The sequence below is a fragment of the Abramis brama genome (assembly GCF_963993115.1).
Source record: "Abramis brama genome assembly, chromosome: 23".
In the NCBI taxonomy this organism is placed as follows: Eukaryota; Metazoa; Chordata; class Actinopteri; order Cypriniformes; family Leuciscidae; genus Abramis; species Abramis brama.
The window spans coordinates 24792430-24810568 of record NC_139985.1 but is presented as its reverse complement, the minus strand read 5'-3'; the positions used below and the strand labels follow the sequence as shown (position 1 = coordinate 24810568).

At 40.6% G+C, this 18139-nt stretch overlaps 1 long non-coding RNA gene across 1 annotated transcript; it reads right to left on the bottom strand.

Moving 5' to 3' along the window:
* Positions 1-17106: 17106 nt before the first annotated feature.
* LOC311074549 lies at positions 17107-17821 on the bottom strand. Its single transcript, XR_014604316.1, has 2 exons — positions 17717-17821; positions 17107-17440 (listed from the first exon to the last, which is right to left on the bottom strand). It is a non-coding gene; the product is annotated as an uncharacterized lncRNA (long non-coding RNA).
* Between the last annotated feature and the right edge of the window lie 318 nt (positions 17822-18139).

Sequence of the window (18139 nt, the reverse complement as noted above, 5' to 3'; positions counted from 1 at the left end):
TAAATCTGTAAACGCAGCCCCTAACGCATCATTTGGATTATCTACGTGTATGTTAAAATCTCCAACAATTAATGCTTTATCGACATTGACTAATAGGTCTGAGAGAAAATCTGTAAACTCTTTTAGGAAATCAGCGTAAGGCCCAGGCTGTCTATATACGGTAGCCAAGGCTAGAGATAATAGGGAAGTTTTTCTAACATCTAATTTCTAATATCTAATATCTACATCTAATAATAAAAACATTTAGTACAAGTACTTCAAACGAAATAAACGTATAACCCGTTTTCTGACTAACATTGAGAATATCTCTATAGATAGTTGCAACACCGCCGGCACGACCAATCAGACGGGGCTCATGCTTATAGGAGTATCCTGCTGGGGTAGACTCATTTAGACCGAAATAATCATTTGGTTTAAGCCATGTTTCAGTAAGGCAAAGTACATCGAAGCTATTATCTGTGACTATTTCATTTACAATAACTGCCTTAGGTGTGAGTGATCTAATGTTTAGAAGACCTAGCTTTAGAAATTGTTTTTGTTTACTAATAGCAACATTTTCTGTTTTAATAACAATTAGATTTTTCCTAGATCCTACAGTAAATTTATTATTGGATCTCACTAAACGAGGAATAGACACAGTTTCTATACAATGTTCTACACTAGAATTTATATCAGTTAAATTGGTGCAGCAAAGACTATGATTTAGACTTTTGGTTACTAGTCAAAAGGTATTTAACATTTTGGAGTATTTAACACATCTTCAGAACCTCCGTCTGGCGCAGCCTGATGTCGTTCACTCCCGCGTGCAGGACCACAGTTTGCAGGACGACGCGCTTGTCACCATTCAGAATCTCGGGAACGCGAGCAGCGATTTCAGAAACACGAGCAGCAGGAAAGCAGTGACTGTGCACCTTACTTTTACCTAACGTAGCGTGTACGTGAAGCGGTTTTGGGTGGATATCTCAAAAACCGGGAGGGTCGGAGAGAGTCTTCTTGGTCTAGACCTGACTCGCGTCTTCCGCTGCGGAACCATCCAGGCTTCGTGGTGGCGTGTTGGAGCCGTAGTGAACGAGACCATGGCTGATCGTGACCTTGGCGCTCGGGACCGATGTTGAGAAACGCACGGAGTAGACGAGGTCGGAGTTAGCGGGTTAGTAACGTTAATCACTGATTTGTGTGCATCGGCGCGCGATGTTTCAAGAGCTAAACGCCGGTCTATCAGCTCGGCTTGTCTCACTAAAAGGTCGTGGATCTGTTTCTCAACAGTTTCCAGCTCAGACTGCAATGCGTGAAGCTCAAATGTGTCCTCACCTGCACCAAAAGGTAGACTACTTACATCTGATATATTCGCCATTTTAACAGATGGTCAGTAAGTTAGCAACGACGCTACCAGTGATGCTATCAATATTAATACTAATTTATGACTGAAGTCTTGGATATAATCCGTCTTTTTAGTGGTACGGGTGTAGAGTAGACGCACGATAGGCGAAAAAATGTTTGTTTGTAAGTGAGTGTGGAGAAGACGCGTTCAGCCGTGATCCCCAGGAGTAACCTTTGAATTCTCACACATTGCTGTGGATGCGCCAAATGTTAACGCATGTTTGAAAGCAGTCAGCACACTGGGCATTGCAATCAGATGGTTGTGGTACGTTGAGATGATGTGCTATATGGTCCAGTCTCCCTGCATTGCTTGCTTTTGTGACATTAAAAATTCTTTAGCAACTTCAAACTCGGCGTCAATCATAATCGATTGTGACAGGTCGAGAATATGCTTCACAGCTTTCACATCAAGGAAGTTATCGGCCTCTGGATTTAGTGCTCCAAGTGCACTTGCCAGCTGTGAGTTGCGCTCACTGAATCTACGCTCCAGTTCCCCAACCACCTAATCAATAGTGCTGTAGTACAATCTCCGAAGTTCAGTTTCCAAGTCATCATCACCTCTGTGTCCTCCTGTAGGCCCTGTAACGATGAAACCATCCATCCGTGTGCTCTCTATGCGTCTCCGTTTGGGCCCGGGTCTCAGTGACTCGCTGGTGGGCGTGGCAGTATCCAGCATCTGCTTAAACTCTTCATCACAACAGAGTTTTTTAACACTGTTGCACTCGCCACAACACTTAAACCAGTCAACAAGTCAGTGTCCTCTCTCTGAAGAAGCTTGTTCGGTGGGTCCAATAGAGAAAGGACTCTGTGGGTTAAGTTGGCAAGGAACATGAAACTTGGCTCAGATATCTCGTAAAAAAGTGGCGTCCTGGCCGTTCAAACGGCGCTTTTTACGACGTTTTTTTTAACAAAATGAGGTAGGAAAGTGGCGCATTGTGAGCCTTTTAGCGTTCCATATCAGTGTGCAATCAGACGCCTGACCAGGCGTTTATGAATACTTTGGCTTGCCATATGAAATCACTCGCGCCAGACGCTCTATTCGCGTTTGGTGTGAACGCAGCATGAGACTCGTTTCAATAGCGTGCGGCGCGCTATCTGTAGGCGCAGATGAGTTGTCATGAGAACGACTGACATCTCTATCTTTTGTTTATGTTTAGAGACATATTCCAGAAAAAAAGTTCACGGAGAAGCAGAGGCAGAAATCACAGCCTGTTTATTTTCTTTATTTTACAAAAGCACAATGTTTTATTTCAATTGTAAGTGGAAAAAGTAGACATTTAACAGTTTATTTTTTCATATTTCTTAAGTCTGTATGATCATAAATGACAGAGTATTTTAAGTCTATTTTGCTGCTATGTGAAAAAATCCAGGTTTGTCGACCTGAGGTTTGAAAAGTCCAGGTTTGTCGACCTGAGGATTAACTTTAGCCTAATAGGAAGGAACATAAATTGTGACTAAAAATATATGCTCACTCACATCAAGACGCCACTGCAGTGGTGGAGTCCATGCAGGAGGAGCAGCGTTTGGCACTGCGTCGCTTTACAGCGCGAACAGTGCTGTTGCAACCAGCAACACTACACCTACGTCCCATCCTAACCACTGTTTAATACAGATAAAGCTAATGCTAAAAATCAACCCTAACTTGAAGCTTTCCTAACTGATGCAATACTATGCTACTAACTAACTATGCTTCTAACAATACTACACTAACTGCGAATTAACTACCTAGGCTACACAAAATAATCTATTCAATTCAAATTTATTTGTATAGCGCTTTTCACAATACATATTGTCTCAAAGCAGCTTTACAGAAAGTGCATTTCAGAAATGTACATAGAAAAATACAGTTAGTTAATCGTATTAATTTAGGGCATAATATATCGCCAGCGTTGAGTCATCTCTTCACAGGCGTCGAGTCGTCTCTTCACGGGTGTTGTGGCATCTGAAGGTTCCATGTGAGGCTGGATACAAACTGGAACTGACGAACTCTATTTACCTCGGGACTAGCATCCCGAGATAACGACAGAAAAGCAGATGGGAAATAATTAGCATAGCTGCTGTTCATAATATTAATGCATTCGATATGATTCAACTGTAGTATAAAAGGTAGTATTATGCGAACGCTTGGCTAAAGAGATGCGTGTCAGGATACACACTCGGAGACCAGGTAAGTGAATCCAAACACAGTGTTTATTTACAAGATTAAAGTGCAAGATGAGTATTAGATGAAACAGTGGCAAAGTTGGTGGCGATCACACGATGCATTGGAGGTGAGCAGGTGAGAATATCCGCAGTGCAATACGTTGTATAGTCATGGACAAAAGTCGTTAATACTTGGTCTTTTTCCCTCACAGGATTGGACAGATCAGATGGAAACAGAGTCTGAGTATACACAGGAGCTAGGAGATCAGACCAGGAATCACTTAGCGGATCTGGAAGAAGATCAACAGAGACACAGAGTTTAATAATCTTCAGATAGGTATACTTCTCTCAGAGAACTTGGAACGGGCTATGAAGACAAGCAGGTAAGTGGTCTGTCCTATTCGAGGCTTGACGCTGGAGTGCTGTTGTGAGATGGGTTTTATGTGCTGGATAATGACTGTGCTGATTGGGAACAGGTGCTTGTAATCAATACTCAGGTGAGAGTGAACGCTGAGTGGTGGATGGGATTGAGCTTGATTGGTCCCTGACATTACTCCCCCCTCCAGGGTCCGGGCCAACGGACCTAGGACCCCGACGTCATGGGGGTCTGCCTCGGGGTCGTGGAGCCGGTCTTTGAGGGTGTTGTCTGTGAAACTCAGTCAGTAGATTAGGATCAAGGATATCATTTCGAAGTACCCAACACCTCTCCTCTGGTCCATAATCCTCCCAATCCACTAGGTATTCGAGGCGACCACCCCGACGTCGGGAGTCCAATATCTCTTTAACTGCATAGATGGGATCGGCTTCAATGGGTGGTAGTGAGGGGTTGTCGTCAGAGACCGGATCTGTGGAGGGAACAGGCACAGGTGAGTAGTGTGGCTTCAAGAGAGAGACATGGAATGTGGGATGTATCCGATACTGGGCAGGGAGTTGGAGCTTGTAGATGACTGGGTTGATTTGTTCTTGTATAGGAAACGGCCCGATATATCTTTGGCTCAGTTTTTTACAGGGTTGACGTAGGCGAATGTCTCGTGTTGAGAGCCATACCAGTTGACCAGGCTGGTAGTTTGAATTCTGTTGTCTGTGGACATCTACGAACCGTTTTTGCAAGCTGATTCCTGGATTGTTGAAGGTGTTGGTGGGCTTGATTCCAAACCTCTTCACTTTGCTGAAACCATTGATTTACTGCAGGTACTTCTGAAGGCTCTCCTGACCATGGAAATAACGGGGGTTGGAAACCCAGAACGCATTGGAATGGTGTGAGGTTAGTGGATACTTGACGGAGCGAATTTTGGGCATATTCTGCCCAGATCAGATATCTGCTCCATATGCTTTGGTTGTTGTGGCAGAATGTACATAAGAAACGACTGACGTCTTGGATTTTGCGTTCCGTCTGCCCATTCGTTTGTGGATGGTACCCGGATGTCAGACTCACTGTTACATTCAGGAGTGAGAAGAAAGCTCGCCAAACCCTAGAGATGAACTGCGGTCCTCTATCAGACACGATGTCCTCCGGGATTCCAAAGTTTCGGAATACATGTTCGAAGAGTAATTCCGCAGTTTTAAAAGCTGTGGGGAGACCCTTGAGGGGAATTAGTTTGCAGGCTTTAGAGAACCTATCGATGGCAAAGAGGATACACGTATTCCCTTCAGAGGGTGGTAGATCGGTGACGAAATCTACTCCGAGGTGTGACCAGGGGCGGTGTGGAATGGGTAGTGGTAACAGCTTCCCTGAGGGTAAGTGTCGAGGAACCTTGGTCATGGCGCAGAGTTGGCAACCTTGGATGAAATCTTTAACCTCTTGGTGCATTCCTGGCCACCAATACTTCTGCTGGATCGATGCGCATGTCTTAGTAGTCCCGGGATGGCCAGTCCCTACTGAGGAATGAGCAGAGGAGATTAAAGCTGTGCAGAAAGCTTCGGGAACATAAGTCTTCCCCGGAGGACATTCAGGAGGGGACCTTGTGATGCTTCCTGGAGCTGATCGTTTAGGTCCCATTGAATGGGATTGACGAATATCTTGGCAGGAAGAATGGTTTCAGGTTCGTCCGTAACTTCTTCTGGGGAATGGAGACGTGACAGGGCATCCGCTCTAGTGTTCCTTGACCCGGGACGATAAGAGATCGTGAAATGGAAGCGGGTAAAAAACAAGGCCCATCTGGCCTGACGGGGATTTAGTCTCTTTGCTTCCTTCAGATACTGCAAGTTCTTATGGTTTGTTAACACTACGAATGGGTGTCTGGCCCCCTCTAACCAATGTCTCCACTCCTCAAGTGCAAGTTTGACTGCTAAAAGTTCTCGATTCCCAATGTCATAATTGCTCTCTGCAGAGGACAACTTCTTTGAGAAGAAAGCACAAGGCATGGGTTTGGTTGAGTTTTCTTGATGTTGTGAAAGTATGGCTCTGACTCCTGTAGTCGACGCATCGACTTACAGGATGAATACTCTATCGGGGTTTGGATGACAGAGCAACGGAGCAGTTGTAAAAGCTGTCTTCAAGGCTTGGAATGTCTCTTGGGCCTCTGGATTTCAACTGAGGACTTTGGGTTTTCCTTTCAGGAGGGAGGTCAATGGGGCTGTCATCATACTATACTTATCAATGAATCGACGATAGAAGTTCGCAAAGCCAAGAAATCTTTGCAACTCTTTCACAGATTTGGGAACGGGCCATGTGGTGATTGCATTGATCTTACTATCATCCATTTCCACCCCTCTCCTGCTCAGACGATATCCCAGGAAGTCGACAGACTCTTGATGAAATGTGCACTTCTCCGCTTTGAGGAACAGTGAGAATTCCCGAAGTCGTTGGAGCACCTGAGAGACGTGGTGTTGATGGTCGGAGGGATTCTTGGAGAAAATGAGTATGTCATCGATATAGACTAGTACAAAACGATTCAAGAAGTCTCGAAGCACCTCATCCATGAAACTCTGGAAGACTGAGGGAGCATTTACCAGCCCATAAGGCATAACCAGATACTCGTAGTGCCCTGCTGGTGTTATGAACGCTGTTTTCCACTCATCACCTTCCCGAATTCTGATCAGGTTGTAGGCGCTCCTCAAGTCCAGTTTGTTGAATATGGTAGCCTCATGGAGCTGCTCCAGAGCGGAAGGCACAAGCGGGAGGGGGTAGCTGAACTTAACCGTGATCTTATTTAGGGCTCGGTAATCTATACAAGGCCTTAATCCTCCATCCTTCTTAGGGACAAAAAAGAAACTAGCAGCTGCAGGAGAAGTAGAAGGTCGAATGTACCCCTGCTGTAGGGCCTCTTGGACATATTTCTGCATGGCTTCTTGTTCTGGAATGGATAAGGAGTATATTCGACCTCTGGGAACAGGTTCACCTGGCATTAACTCAATGGCGCAGTCCCAAGGTCTATGTGGAGGTAGTTTGGAGGCCTCCACAGCACTAAATACGTCGGCAAAGGAAGAATAGCATGGAGGTGTGATCACTGAAAGTTTCTCGCTGGGACTTTCAATTGAGGTAGAATTCACGTGGACTGATTTAGATAATTCATTTGCGATTTGAGGATGATCATTGAAGCATGTGAAGAAGCACTTGCAACCCCAGCGAATGATTTTACCCGTTTTCCAGTCGATCTCAGGTTGATGATGAATCAGCCACGGTCGACCTAGGATAATGTCTGTCTGACAATTTTCAAGAATAAAAGGATAAAAACACTCCTGGTGGTCTTTTTCTACACACAATGTAACTGGTTTGATCTGGTAGTTGACATACCCCTTATTGATGATCTCTCCAGTTACTGCGTGGATGGAGTATGGCTTCGGAGTGTTGATCCTCTTGAGCTTGAGTCTGGAAGATAATTCTCCCGAGATGAAATCCCCTGCAGACCCGGAATCAATAATGGCAGAGACTGAAACGTTAAAACTAGGAGACATTAATGTCACTGAGATCGTGAGTGGGGAGGAAACGGAGGGGGTATTGAAAATCGAACTCACCGTCAAGCGAGGAGGATGAGATGGACATAATCGTAGAAAATGGCCTGGATTTCCACAATATAAACATAGCTTGAGTTCGTAGTGACGTTTCCTCTCTGCTTGGGATAATCTGCTGGTTTCAACTTGCATCCGCTCCACCCCGTGTGTTTCCACTTGTTCAGTGAGATTCATATGAGGAGCGGAAACCTGGTTCGGAATGTAATGGTAACAAACTTGGGATCGCTGATCTACCCGTAGGGCTTGTTGCATGAATTTTTCTAACCCCATGTTGTCATCATAAATGGCTAATTGTAGACGGAGGGTGGGATTAAGCCCCCTTCGAAACACTGTGATGAGTGCCTTCTCGTTCCACCCACTAGCTGAGGCCAGGGTTCTGAATTTCAACGAATACTCAGACACTGAATCTTTACCCTGTCGAAGTTGCAGGAGCTGATCGCTGACGGAGGAATCTCCCACTGGCCGGCCGAACACTTCTTTAAAATGTGTTATAAAATTCTGTAAGGATGCTGTAACTGGAGTTTCCTGGAACCAAAGGGTTTCTGCCCATCTTAGAGCTGGCCCGGATAATTGTTGTACAATAAAAGATATCTTGGATCTTTCTGTGGAATATTGATGTGTTTGTTGTTCCAGGGCCAGTGAACATTGAAGCAGAAAACCATTGCAATCTTCCGCCCTGCCAGTGAAGGGTGCTGGTCTAGAGGCTGGGCTAGCAACGTACATCAGCGAAGGAGTGGATGTTGTGGAAGCGCTGGGATGGCTCGCTGTGCTCAGCGTTGGAGCGGTTTCTGACTGTGTTGGATCCATGACGGTATTTGGTCAAGCCTTCTGCCAGGATACACACTTGGAGACCAGGTAAGTGAATCCAAACACAGTGTTTATTTACAAGATTAAAGTGCAAGATGAGTATTAGATGAAATAGTGGCAAAGTTGGTGGCGATCACACGATGCATTGGAGGTGAGCAGGTGAGAATATCCGCAGTGCAATACGTTGTATAGTCATGGACAAAAGTCGTTAATACTTGGTCTTTTTCCCTCACAGGATTGGACAGATCGGATGGAAACAGAGTCTGAGGATACACAGGAGCTAGGAGATCAGACCAGGAATCACTTAGCGGATCTGGAAGAAGATCAACAGAGACACAGAGTTTAATAATCTTCAGATAGGTATACTTCTTTCAGAGAACTTGGAACGGGCTATGAAGACAAGCAGGTAAGTGGTCTGTCCTATTCGAGGCTTGACGCTGGAGTGCTGTTGTGAGATGGGTTTTATGTGCTGGATAATGACTGTGCTGATTAGGAACAGGTGCTTGTAATCAATACTCAGGTGAGAGTGAACGCTGAGTGGTGGATGGGATCGAGCTTGATTGGTCCCTGACAATGCGTCTTTAATCTAGTTTTAAACTGGGACAGCGAGTCTGAGCCTCGAACAATATCAGGAAGGCCATTCCACAGTTTAGGAGCTAAATGTGAAAACGCCCTCCCTCCTTTAGTGGACTTAGATATCCTAGGAATGACCAGAAGCCTCGAATTTAGTGATCTTAAAGAGCGCGATGGATTGTAGGGCGATAGAAGTTCCATTAAATACCCAGGAGCTAAACCATTTAGGGCTTTATAGGTCAGTAGTAATACTTTGTAATTGATACGGAACTTAATAGGTAACCAGTGTAGAGATGATAGAATTGGTGTTATATGATCATATTTTCTTGACCTAGTAAGAACTCTAGCAGCTGCATTTTGGACTAACTGTAGCTTGTTTATTGAGGATGCAGGACAACCAGCTAATAAAGCATTACAGTAATCTATTCTCGAGGTCATGAATGCATGAACTAACTTTTCTGCATCAGAAACAGATAGCATGTTACGTAGCTTAGCAATGTTTCTAAGGTGGAAAAAGGTTGTTCTTGTAACATATGAAATATGATTTTCGAAAGACAAGTTGCGGTCTAATATAACACCCAGGTCTTTTACTGTAGTGGATAAAGTAACAGGACATCCTTCTAAATTAAAGTTGTATTGTAAGAGGTTTTGTGGGCAGTTTTTTGGGCCAATAAGTAATACCTCCCTTTTATCTGAATTTAATAGCAGAAAATTACACGTCATCCAGTATTTTATATCTTTAACACACTCTGTCAATTTAGATAATTTTGTGTTTTCATCTGGTCATGATGAAATATATAATTGAGTGTCATCAGCATAACAGTGGAAATTAATTCCATGTTTTCTTATAATATTACCAAGTGGCAGCATATATATTGAGAATAGGAGAGGGCCTAACACAGATCCTTGCGGCACTCCATAGTTTACTGACATTATCTTCGTACGATCTAAACCAGCTTAATGCCTGTCCATGAACACCAGTGTAGTTTTGTAGTCGATCTAAGAGTATTTTGTGATCTATAGTGTCGAACGCAGCGCTAAGATCGAGTAAAACTAGTATTGAGATACAGCCTTGGTCAGAAGCTAGAAGTAAATCATTTGTAATTTTAACGAGCGCAGTTTCTGTGCTATGATGCGGCCTGAATCCAGACTGAAATTTTTCATAGATATCATTTTCTTGCAAGAAAGAGCACAACTGAGCGGACACAACTTTTTCTAGTATTTTAGACATAAATGGAAGATTTGAAATGGGTCTGTAATTTGCTAGGTTATTATGATCTAATTGCGGTTTCTTAATGAGAGGTTTTATAACTGCCAACTTGAATATTCTTGGAACATGACCTAAAGATAAAGACGAGTTAATAATATTGAGAAGAGGCTCTTCCACTACAGGTAACACTTCTTTCAGTAGTTTAGTGGGTATTGGATCTAATAAACATGTTGTTGGTTTAGATGCAATGATAAGTTTATTTAGCTCTTCCTGTCCTATAGTTGTAAAGCAGTATAGTTGTTCTTGAGGGGCGATAATTGAGGCTGAATCATAAGACACCATTGAAGATTGTACATTTACAATTGTGTTTCTGATGCTTTCTATTTTCTCAGTGAAGAAATTCATAAAATCATTACTACTACACTGTAACGGAATATTTTGCTCAGGTGATGTCTGTTTATTTGTTAGTCCAGCCACGGTGTTAAATAAAAACCTTGGATTATTTTGGTTATTTTCTATTAGTTTGCGGAGATGCTCAGCCCTGGCTGCTTTTAGGGCCTTTTTATAATGTGACATACTGTCTTTTCACGTGATTTCTAAAGACCTCTAAATTAGTTTGTTTCCATTTACGCTCTAAATTATGAGTTTCTCTCTTGATAACATGCGTAGCACTGTTGTACCATGGTGCTTTAGTTTTCTCTCTAACCTTTTTTAATCTAATTGGTGCAACAATGTCTAATGTACTAGAGAAAATGGTGCTCATAGTGCTAGTCATTTCCTCTAGTTCATCTGTTTGTTTGGGTTCACTGAGCAGCTGAGATAGATCAGGTAAGCTATTTGAGAATCTATCTATAGTGGTTGGAAGGATTGTTCTGCCTGGTCGATAACGTGGCGCAACATGACAAATTTCAGCAGTACGTAGTATGCAAGTTACCATGTAATGATCAGTGACTTCATCACTTTGCAGTATAATATCTATATCAGTTGGATTGGTTCCATGTGATATAATTAAATCTAGTGTATGATTAAGATGATGAGTGGGACCAGTGACGTTTTGCTTGACCCCAAAGGAGTTTAATAAATCTGTAAACGCAGCTCCTAACGCATCATTTGTGTTATCTACGTGTATGTTAAAATCTCCAACAATTAATGCTTTATCGACATTGACCAATAGATCTGAGAGAAAGTCTGCAAACTCTTTTAGGAAATCAGCATAGGGCCCTGGAGGTCTATATACAGTAGCCAAGGCTAGAGATAATAGGGATTTCTTTCTTACATCTAAGAGCGTAATATTTAGCACTAGTACTTCAAACGAATTAAACTTGTGACCTGTTTTCTGAGTAACATTAAGAATATCTCTATATATTGTTGCAACACCGCCGCCACGACCAATCAGACGGGGCTCATGCTTATAACAGTATCCTGGTGGAGTAGACTCATTAAGACCGAAATAATCATTTGGTTTAAGCCAGGTTTCAGTAAGGCAAAGTACATCGAAACTATTATCTGTGACCATTTCATTTACAATAACCGCCTTAGGTGTGAGCGATCTAATGTTTAGAAGACCTAGCTTTATAAATTGTTTTTGTTCACTAATATTGAGATTTTCTGGTTTAATCACAATTAGATTTTTCCTAGATCCTACAGTAGATTTAATGTTTGACCTCACTAAACGAGGAATAGACACAGTTTCTATATAATGTTCTACATTGGTACTTATATCAATTAAGTTGGGACAGCAAAGACTGTGATTTGGACTTTGACTTACTAGTCATATGGTGTGTAACGCCTTGGAGATGTTGTCCGACAGAAGAGCCGCTCCGATTCTGCTGGGGTGAAGGCCATCAGCACGGAAGAGCCTAGGTCGCTCCCAGAACAGATTCCAATTATTTACAAAGAGCAGTCTCTGTTCATTACACCATGTCATTAGCCATTCATTTAGAGCAAATAATCTACTGAACCTTTCATGTCCTAGTCGGTACGTGGGAAGCGGTCCAGACACGATGATCGTTGTTTCAGGCGATGTGCTGCATACCGTCTCGATCAGGCTCCTGTAGTCCTTCTTCAGAATAATCTATATAATCTAAATAACTATATAAATGCTATGTTAACTAGATGCTAATATAGGCTATCCTGATCATTTTCAATACCTGCAATTCTAACTCCTGACTCATTACTCGCTACAGTGGTTTTGACGAAACAAGATGTTTTTATACCAGGGTCTGCCAAGGGCGTGGTAGCTCGTGCCAAGGGCGTGGTGAGCTGGAACCTGCTTACGTCACGCAGTACCTGCTTACATCACGCAGTACCGCAACATCCAATAGGAAAATTCAACAGCAGTAGCCACCGTTCAACCTGAAGAGGGCAGCACTCAGACGTTTTTACACCATATATTGTAGATTTAAAACACTTTATACCCAAATGTCAAAAAATTTACTCGAATCAATGAACAGCACTAATAAAGCCCCAGTCTTACAGATCATTAACAAAAAAAAGTTTTTTTAGGGTTTAGTTACCCTTTAAAAATCTATTGCACTTCTTTCAAATGCAATTATCTAATCATATAAGATTATCAAGTGTCTATATGCTCTTTTATCAATTGTCAGGGTTTGTTCTATGAATGGCTCAGCTAAACATGCCAATAAAAGACTATTAACTACCATTATTAATTTGAATTATACGAATGTCTAATTAAAATGTCTACAAATGTATAAAAATGATCAGAGATCAGGTAAAACCCACAGACACTTTTCATTGGTTCTCAGTGACTCCTCATGATTCAGGTTGACAGAGATCTTCGCCCCCTGCGGTGAACCATTGAAATTTCGAAGTGTTTCGAAATGGTTATGACGTCATGAAGTCTTGTTTACTGAAATCACCATTGATTCGGAACAAAAGAGTCGTAAAGGTCTCGAAGCTTCATGAAGCAGTGTTTTGAAATTGCCATCACTAGTTACAAGTCTACCTTCTAAAATGTGCAAATGTTGTATCTCATCAGATATTTGATGAAATATGTAAATTTGTTATGTGTTCGATTCATCATTTCAAATTCAAATAATCTTTATTGTCATTCTGCTATGGAGACATACAATGGAACAAAACGTTGTGCCTCACAGGACCACAGTGCTACATTTTTAAACATATATAAACCATAAAGATAACCTACTGAAAGAATTGATCTAATAATACATATTCTTACATACTTTAAACATATACTTTGGATTTACACATGTAACAACACAGTGAAGTGGTACAGAAAAACAGTCCAAAAAGAAACATTCAGGGCAAACAGCACAGAAGTAAACAGTGCAAGATGACATTAAGGGCATGAGGACGTATTAGACAGGCTGTATTACATGTAAACATATGTGTTTCCTGTGAGTCTGGGTAGCAAAAAGGATGTCTAAGTTATGTTAATGTGATTTCTAAGCTATATTAACGTGTCCAGTGCACATAGGGAGAGAGAGTATTGCCTTGGAACCAATTCATTTTGTATACTTTAGTTAAAATTAATATCTATCATAGTTCATGTTAGCATGCTAAATCTAACTTTTTTATGTGAATTAAATTTTTTTTTTTGTATAAGTCTCTTTTTTTACATCTAAGTAAGTCTTGTTCGTACATCTGACTGTATTTTAATAGTGGGTAGGAAAAAGCATTAAAAATATTTTCTAGGTAACAGGCCTATTTAATCTTTTTTTAGCTTTGGTACTGATAATATAATTGATATAATTGATTTCACAATGCAATTTATTGTCTTTATAATACCACACTTAATGCGTTTACTGTTTTCAACCCATTTCTTTATACAATAATATATATAGATGCCTTTATATTTTAGGAAGTTTATCTTTATATTTAAGTTTCCAAGTTTATATTTTGGGGGTGTTTGGCATCAAAAAGTTAAAAAATCCCTGATATAAATGATGATCAGTCTCCATTCTGAGAGAACAGAACCTTGAATCACTTGTATGCCAGAGTTCAAATCATTTAGCCATTATACAGTATTTCTTGCATATATTTCTTAGCAATGTATTCTTTTCTCTGTCACACCAGCTGACTGAGCGCTGTATAACAGTGAGGGCCAAACTGTCTCGAATGGTGTTGGTAATGGTCTGGCTGTTCCTTTTCTGTTGGGGCCCGAATTAAGTGTTCGTCCTCATCCAGGCGTTTAGTCCAGGCTTCCAGCTAAATTATTCCATATACAAACTAAAGATCTCGGCCCACTACATGTCTTACACCAACTCTTGCATCAACCCCATAGTTTGTGCCTTTATGGGCCCAATTCTCTGCTTGGCTTTCTGGAAAACCTTCCAGTCTTTGTTTAGATCACAAGTGGCTGCTACCCATCATCCAAACAGACAAACCAAAACTGAGATGTTTTATGTCTCCTAGCCACTCTCTATTTGTCCCACTCATAATCAAAATAATAAGTATGTCATGGTTATGGTTGTCTGACGTGCAGTGAGTTTATATCCAGGCCATTATACACTTTTTTTTCAACAAAATGATGTAGCCTAATTTGTGCCCTTTAAAGCATACATTATGTGCATAGAGTTTTGAGGTAGTATTATTAATAAGGCTATTCTAATACATTTTACGTATTTTAAAACAAGGTCTAATCTTGATCTTGAAATCTGCAGCTTTAACAAATTATTACACATTAAGTGTACATGTTTTTTTATTATGTCAGTATGAACTTTCTCTATGCTAACCAATATCTGAATCAAAATGTTTTTGTTTTTTTTTGTTTTTTAAGTTTCTTCACTTTATGTCAGGATCCAGTTCTTTCAATGGTTAATACAGAGGTTAATTACATTCAAAATATCAAACTATGTGGCATATGACAAAAGGGATCTAAAGCTTTTCTCTGAACCATTTCCATTTTTGCAATTCTGTTTTTGTTTTGTTTTGTTTTGATCAACTGGGCTCACTGTGTATACTAGTGCAGTGCCCGTGCAAAATCAGCTTTTGTGTGTGTTTTTAGTAATTGTTGGTTTGGTGTATTTGAGTGCTCATTGTTACAATTACACAGCAAAAGTTCAGTGACATTTTTATTTGTGCATGGTAGAAAGCAAATACTGATACTGACATAATGACATACAATTTATAATGGTGATATTAGGTGACATGTATTTGGGTATCTGTGTACAGGTGTAACGAGTCACCAGCTGGAGTGCCCTTGAGAGTCACCAGAGGGCACTCCACACCAGACTATTGTCACTCTCACAAACTACATTTCCCATAACTCACTGCCCGGACTCATCATCACTGATTGCATTCACCTGTGTCTCATTACCCTGTTAGTCTCAGCCTATTTATACCATGTTCACTCATTCACTCACGGTGAAGTTTTGTTTGTGTCTCACTGCATTTCTGAGCATTCTCCCTGGTTTTTTGTATCTTGGTTTTTTGGATTTTAACTAGCATATTCAACATCACATAGTTACAGGCTAACTTCAGCACGCATGACACAGTAATAACTTAGCATTGAGACCAGGCTATGCTTGAGCAAACAGTTTGTGAATAGGCTACTACAAATGATGCCCGTGAAAGAGACTGTGAACGCATTGAATAGGATATGTTTAGTTGGTGAATAGCATAGGCTACTATTACACAGGAGCGATAACATTAAGCACACCAGAATAAAATATAATATTCAGAAGTAAACAGTGTAGCTGACTTACAGATTCAGTTAACATCCACAAATGAATAAGCGAGACGATTCAGGGAGCAGGCTACACAGTGAAGTGTGCAGTGTGAGAGGGGGAGTGGCCAGCGCTGTGCTCACTCAGTGTGCAGTGTGAGAGGGGGAGTGGCCAGCGCTGTGCTCAGTGTCAGTGTGAGAGGGGGAGTGGCCAGCACTGTGCTCACTCAGGCTGCGTTCCAAACCGCATACTCAATGAGTAGGTACTTAATTTCAATAAGTACTTACTTAACGAGCGCTAAAAGAGTAGGTACTTTATAGCCAGATCTCGTTGAGTATGAATGCGAACCGGACATCTGCCATGTTGACGTTATCATGTGACCTACGACGCGCTATCACAAGCGCAACAACTTAAAAGATTCGAACGGACACGTTTAATTCATCTATCTGTAAATATCTTGATATTGATTAAACTTGCTCATTTTGTGGTCTTTTTGAAGAAACTGCTGCCCATTTATTTTGTGAATACATTTAGGGTTGATTTAAGTTCTTATATTTAACCCTACTAATGTGACCCACCGTTTTATCCTTAACGATGTTATTTATTTTTATTACGAAATCCCAAAATTGTCATCTCTTAAATATGTTGTTAATTTTTTTATTTATAGCCAAACATTTTCATCCACAAGCAAAAGTGGCTAACTGCTTTATTTTTTCCTATTTTTCTTGTTGAATTTAACTGTCCTTTCATCCCTCAGGCCTATAAATAACAAAAAATGCTTTTTTTAAATGTATTATAATGAATTATTTAAGAAAATATATATTAAGATATTAAACCTTGTAGGTTCTTTTTTCCTGTGTAAAAAATCTCATTATGTATGCAAACCCATAATATATATAACATCAGTAACTCGTCAGCCCTACCTAGAATGGGTTTCCTCAGCGTTTGTAATGTCTGCACAAAGGGCAGCTGTGCGAAGATTCGCCTTTGGAGGAAAACTGTTGATTTTATACTCGAAAAATTTAAGTATCATTAATATTAAAAATTAATATTACCTCAGAATGAATTGCATTGCTATCCCACCCCCAAAACATACAATAATAACAACGATAAATGCTGACCAATACTTAATTATATTACTTTTTACTGAAAATGACATAATTCAATAAAACAAACAAATTGTAATGTATGTCATATGACATAGCTATGCATGATTGAATACACTCTAGATGTGTATAATGAACATAGCTACATTTTCTTTCAAACAATTAAATAAAACATTAATTAAATAATTATATTTTATTTACTGACAACAATGAGAAATATTAATAAATTAGTAAAAGCATGAATGAAAGTCACCATCACACAATAAACAAATGCATAAGTCAACACATGAAACAAAGCTTTATTCAAACTACAATCATGTATGTAGGCTACAGGCGCTGAACCCCACATCCTTCTGCCATCTCAACACAGCGGTTCCCATTCTGCGGCTTTATTCTGATGACTCAGCTGACCGCCAGAGGTGAGCCGTTCCCTCGTGCCGGAGGTTGTTGCGTGATGTGTTGTGCTTCACAATCTGAGGCAATAAGAGCAGGTGGAGTGATGGAGGGTCTCATAAGGGCAGGTGGAGTGATGGAGGGTCTCATCCATGGCACCGTTTCCAGGATTCAGCTCTGGGCTCCTCATCCTCAGTGCTCACACCAGCCTGCTGACATTTCAGATCCTACAAAATGCACAAACATAACACAAAAGCAGTAATTTTAACCGCACAATGTCATTTGATTTCAGTATTATTTAGAAGACAAAAACACTTTTTTTCCACAAATGCTGCCATCATCTTCCCTTGCAGGTCCTGCTCCACCACAAAAGATCTGCAGCAAATGCACAGAAATCAAGAATCAGAAAGGTGCTGTAATAGCTCTGTTTGAAATTACAATAATTAAAATAAAATAAAACTTAAGATTTAAATAGTTGTTATTCATTTCTGTAGTATACTCACTCAAAGCCTTCATGAGCCACTCTCCACCAGATAAACACACATCTGTTCATCTGACCCTGTAACATCCAGACAAGATTCACGTTACCTCTGTGATTTATGAACTCAACACTACATATACATGTTGAGGTTGTTTTAACTTTTTATCCAACATAAATGTTTCAAATTTATCAACTACTAATGGACAAATAAAATAGATAACTTATGTTTAACGTTAGTTACTTTATAGATTTGTTCTACATAATAGCACACATTCATCACTCAGATGTCTATTTCATGTTGTGATATTTCAAGATTTTCCTGTCAGATGTAAATAGACATTTAAAATAAGCGTCTTTAAGATGTATATGGTTTATGTAAATCCACTTTAGAGACGTAACTTACGTGTCTTTACTGGAGCTCCCCTGTTAGCTAACGTTATTGTGA